Consider the following 6,294-nt stretch of genomic DNA (forward strand, 5'->3'; position numbering starts at 1 on the left):
GCCTCGACAAACCTCTAATGTCAGAGGTTAAGTGAGGTGAGGAGACGGGAGTTTAGGATGAAACCTAACACATCCATATATTCTTTCATTTTCTTTCATTTCTCACTTGCACAATTCCACGCTGGCTTCCATATAACATGATATATGTGTAAATAAATGAACTGCAGTCAAAAAACAAACAAACTCACGTTCACAATTAAAATCACACCAGCCATTTCCGTCATGGAATTTAGTTTTCATTCTTTAAATGACAGTGAGTGGACAGTGATGGTGGCAGCTAATAACATTGCAGTGCCAACAGCAGTTCCTCGGGATCTGAGCATCTGTTCTGCAGTCTATATTGGCCTGTTCTTCAAGCGGGGGGAAAAAAAGAGCAACCTAGATGAGAATTTTGTGCTTCAGTGGCTATTGAAAGATGAGGCAATAAACGGCTAAACTTGAGTAATCACACCCTCCCTGAGGAATTCCTCAAATGGGGATGGTCAAAAACCTTGAAATTTGAGCCCCTCGCACGCGACCCAGGCTTCAACATTTGATGAGATTCATTATTGTAGGGAGCTGAATACAAGTGTCTTCTGATTACCGAGCCCACCATTAAAGGTTCCCACCAGTGTGCATTTCCATGGTAGGGCGTCAATGGGATTAAAATCTCAATTCACTTGAGTCAATTCTCCAGTAACAAGATTTCATTAAAAGCAGGCAGGGAGGAAAATGGACTCGAAAGCAATGAAACAGCTGGACTATGAATTATAAAAATGTGCTTTCTGCTAACTGAACACACCTTCAGCTTGCAGATGCATTATTATTTAATGTTCAGAGGAGCTGGTTTTATGTAAATTGGAGTCTTCTATTCTCTTCAGTCCCCTTCTCAATGCCAGGTACTTCCAAACCAAGCAAAGGGAGAGATTATGCAAACCAATTAACATATGAAAATAACGTATTAATATACTGTCTCTGAACTGTATCCAATCAGTTCCTTTTCACTGGCGTGTGTACAAAACAATTAAAATTAAATTTATACTGCTCTTCCTTAACATATTCTGCAGCAAATGGAATCAGTGAGCAAATGCTGACAAAAGTTTTACAGGCCTGTGTTCTCCCTTAAAGGCACACTGCCTTTAAGAATATTTATAAGACGCCATGCTAATAAATTCCACTCTTTGTTTCTCCCTAATGATGTGTGCATCTGAGACAAAGCAGCGAAATCCATAGCGGTAGCCAGGTGCTAATGAATGGCTTACATTATGCTGTCCACTAATTACTACCGCACCATAAATAAAACACAAGACAATCAATTAGCGGTGGACGTGTGTTTGTTAGTCATGGGCAGCAAGTTCCTCCAGGCCACGGCTCCGCAACAGACCTGCCTCCGCTGGGTGGTAATTTTGAAATGGATAGGATGAGTTCAGATAAATCACACTCTCAATGTTACCGAAGGCACTTCGGGCGTTTTTCCCTCTTTCTACTCTCACGGATTACACGTATTTTATCATCTACACCGTTTCAACGGCGAGGTGAGAAAACTGTTCAAATGCACATGGAGCGGAGAGTCATTTCCACCAAATAAGACAAAAGAAAACCAAGCAGGCGGCTATCATCTCTGTCTCTCTGCCTTTTAATGGAGCTTTACAAAAAGGCTTTCTCCTCCACTTCATACAAAGCTCCTCCAGTTTCCCAGACACCAACTGGCTGACGTATCACACTTGATTTGAACCAGAGCAGGGGAAATCAGAGTGCATTAACACTGCATGTAGAAGGCACTAACTGAATGATCCTAGCATTATGCGGCCTCTGGCCTGGCCTATCTGCGTAGTTGGATGCATAATTTGAGCATTAATGTAATTTACATTTTAACACAGTCCCAAAAGTAAACTGATTAGTTGATAGTTATCTTCTAATGTGCCAAGAGGACGCACATGTCACTTGCGTGCAGCCAGAGAGACTGGATTACACGTGACAAGGTTGGCCTTGCAGAAGCACAGACAAAGAGACAATGCCTGCCAGAAGGATAGATACCAGAGAGCAGCACCACGCTCACACAAACACGCACTCAAAGTCGAACACAGAAAAATATCGTGAGGTAAATGCTTGTCGTTCAGGTTTGCTAGTGTAGCATTTCTGTCTAACAGGATCAATCTTTCTTCTTTATTTCCAAGGCCCTTTAAACAGATCGTACCAAAAAGGAGGGTGACGATAAATCTGGAAGGATATAACAATAGGTCCTCGTTGTGTTTGCAGACCGTAGGCCACTTGGTAAAATTTACAAATGTGTGGCGGTGCAAAGTTTCAAGGGCAGCTCACTTGCCAGAAATCAACTCAATCTAAAATTCAAATTCGAAAACTTATTAAAAGTCTTTCTGGGCCAGCAAATGTCTTTTATCTCTGTCCCGGCAGAGTTCCTCCTTTTTCATGGGACAAATTTGTGCCCCTGTAGAAGAGGCGCTTTAAAGAAAGTGCAACAGAGTTGCAGTCCCATGATGCAACGCTCCCAGTGGTTACATCTGCTCCATTCTTTCATCTTTCTCTATTGTTAGGTGGAAGCTGTCACATTAGGAGGAGAATCGTGGCTCCTTCCCACCCCCAAGAACCCCTTTTTTCCCATTCCAGCAGTTGGCAGGGTGGCAGGCCCATACAAAGGAGCGTGCACCAGGAGTGCAGAGGGGAGCACCGTGAGAGGAAAAACAGTTTGGGAATTAAGGTCATTAATTTTCCACTTTAAAGAGCTGCCACACAGACGGAGATAAAGTCAGCATAAATATTCTGCCGAAGTTTCTCCTGTTTTTTCTCCTCTCCCCATTTTCATCGGCAGCCCATTTATCTCCATGCTGTCAATTAGAGGCAAAAGCAAAGAACTAATTAGGAACTGTGCAATTTTAATTAGCTGTTTTGATAATTAAACTAATTGGTTCCCTTGTGTTTCTGCAATGTGTGCTGAGAACTTTTTTGATATCTGGGCAGCAGATTTCCCATCCGCTGGTTAATTAGTCACTTTTGCATTAAAAAGGAGCCTTCCTTAATAGCCTTAATTTGCAGTTGAAAAGAGAATCTACCATCAATAATTTGTGTAATTGGTAACCGTTTGATTGTAATTTAGAGGCACGGCCGGACAGCTCGGCATGTCTAATTCCTAATGACTAGGATTAAAGTTGGATTAACTGTTTGGGAAAGGGATTCACTCTCCTCTCTTTCCTACCCACCAAATGACACCTTGTCTACATTTGATTGGTCATGAAATTCAAATTGACTAGGTGAACGACAGGGCTTATACCATTCCTATTACTTTCTATATGGTGAGCCTGTCAGGTTACATCAAAAAGATTCCAGTAATTCCTTCTTTTTTTTTACACAGAGAGCGTCTCAGGAGCTCCACAAGGAAGATGATAAAAAAACACGTTAGTATTTATTGTGTGATCTGTTAAACCTCTGCAATCAAACCCATTTGTGTACAACTCTGCAGGGAAAACATGGCAGAGATCAGCCACTAGGAGGAGCAGCACCATAAACCTCAGAGCAACAAAGTAAAGTACATCTCACTGCTCAATGAATCCTTATTCAAGTTGTAGGCAGTGATTTCCTCTCTGGACATAAAATGGCATATTAAACACAGTGTACATTCACAAAGAGTAACTGAATGTCTGCCGAATAAGTCACAAGCCGAAACTCAATGCAAAGATGATGATATTACTATAAATCTTTTTTTGTACGGGTACTTACCAAACTGGTGTTTGCCACAGTAGCACAAACGTCAGGGGAAATAACACTGATGTTTACAGGTGTCAGCTTAATGCCAGAATGCATTTGAATATTGCTCGAAGCCGGGAAACCCGGACTAAAAGCATATCATTCAACATCTTAACTATCAGGCACCATCTCTACACTTTTACAACACAGAGCTCCGTCAGTAGTCTGATTAAAAAGCACCATTCATCCCACTTAGCCAGAATACAATTAAGGGACATGGCTTTAAAAGCCCAGCCCCGAAGCCTCTCCCCATCCCACATAAAAGGAGCACTCTCCACTGAGCCTTGCCTGTAAATATCATGTTTGATATGAGGTTTTAATCTGCTTAGCCATTCTGGACTATAGAAGGGAATCATCCTCTCTCTGAAACCTCTGTCCAATGGCTGTGTGCCTGAGGACGAATAGGAACACAACACTAGTGTGCTATCTGATTAGGTGGGGTTAATTACAGAGCACTGTTTTGTAGTGGCTGCATTTGAGAGCCACCCATAAATAGATGGGCATGGCTAATGCATGCTCAGAAATGAATTTTAATTAACTGTGTATCAGAGGGGCCCCCACTCGGGGTCTTGTTTGTAGTATGTACTGACCCCTCTGTTGGATGTGGAGTGGGGAAGGGGGTCCCCACCCAAGACACTGTGAAAGGGGCCGTGGAGTACACCATGGCCTAGATGAGCCACGTGTCATAGACACACAATATGTCGGGTCTTTTCACAAAGGTAATGTGAGTAATTTATGTTGATGAGAACCTCGAATGAGAGCCGCTCTGCAGACTGTCCATGCCTTCACATTAGAATAACCTCTGGTGGACTGAGACACATGGTCTCTGCAGATACTCTACTTGTCCAAATGAGGATCAAAACCCATATGACACTTAAATATACATAAAACTTCTTCACATACATGATAACACGCAGACTCCAAGACCTGCCGTACTGGTGAGGTAACTGTGGTAAATTCCCAGCTCCATCCATTACTACCCACCTCTCACACACACCATTCTCGCTCCCTCTCCGAATGGTCTTTATATAGTTTTTTTCCACATTCAAATGTCAAACGGCTATTTGAAGTCAAGCCTCAATGATACTGAACCATTCTTTCCCCTTTCATTTCCAGTTTTCTGTGTGATTGGATTAATTATGTGCCACTCACTTTGCTAGAGGTCAGCAAACATACATTCTCGGTCATAAGTCATCAATCTATGTGACCGTGGAGATGAAAAGTCAAGCATGTCAGCCAGGAAGCTGGACAGAGAGGGATCAGGCCATTGATTTCAGGGCCAACCCAATCTCACCACAGCCTGCTGCCCTGAGAACTGAAATTACCCCTATGGGCTATGTACAGTGAGCTGTATACCTTAGATTTGTGGTGCATGATCACATTAGCGGGGGTCCATAAAAAAAAGTTATTTCAAATGCAGGGCAGGATAATTATCAAATGGGGGAGCATGTGTAGTCCATATACTGTAGTGTAATAACTGCATCTATAAAAACAATGCAATGTGGGGTTTAGCTCCACATAAATGCACTTCTATGTGGATGCGATTATTTTTTACTTTATATATACACATGTATACATACATATAAATCTACTAACATGAACGCAGATCTTAAAGATGCCCTCATAAGAATAATTATTATGACAATTATTTATTATGGACATTATTTGATTAAAGAGGAGCTAATGATAATGTGCAGGGTTGCTGCAAAATGTAACAGAAGGCAAGACTGAGCGAGCTCACACCACAGACAGCCTGCTGGCTGCTGACGAACCAGCATTATTGTAGCTATACTCCACTCTCCTAAATGGCTAATCTTTGTTGGATCTCACCCTTAATTGGTTAACAGTCTCCGCAGGGCAAGTGAAAGTGGTGCTATTTAAGGCTCCACCATGAAACAGCAACACTTTCATCTTGGCAATAACAGGCAACAATTATATTACCAGATTCGAAACTGAACCTTCCATCTAGCCACTAATCAAAAACGCAGCCCATCTGTTGTGCTGTCTCTTTTGAAACGACTGTTTATCTGCCTGTATGATAACTGCGTCTGGACACTAATTAACTGCTAAATAGCCCGCAATTAGATGTTATTTCTATTAAATTCTGCAGAGGGGGGGAGTAAGGAGAAGAAAAACAATAAGTGTATTTTATGTTTGCTCCAACTGTACCAGGCACCGATGGAGCAGCATCCCCTACCTCTCTCTCTCTTTCTCTCTCTCTCTCTCTCTCTGACACACGCGCACCCGCGTCCGTGCGCACGTGCATCAATACAACCTGACGTGCATGCGCGCTCTCGCCCTCCTGCTCTATCACGCACATTCAGACAGGCAGACCCGTCTTGCGCGCGCACACACACACGCGCGCGCTCGCACGCACTTTCCCTTAGCTGTGCTTTTGTGTTTTGTCAGAATTAATGAGAAAAGTTCCCTTGCCCTAGGGGTAATTAGTGTCCTTGGAGTTAAATAAGCTAATACTTAGACACCTCTGGCACAAGCAATTATGTTTGTGTATTGAATAATTGATTCAAAGAGGGGGGAAGGGCTGCTAATCAG

Source organism: Eutrigla gurnardus, assembly GCF_963514095.1.
Source record: "Eutrigla gurnardus genome assembly, chromosome: 1".
NCBI classification, from domain to species: Eukaryota; Metazoa; Chordata; class Actinopteri; order Perciformes; family Triglidae; genus Eutrigla; species Eutrigla gurnardus.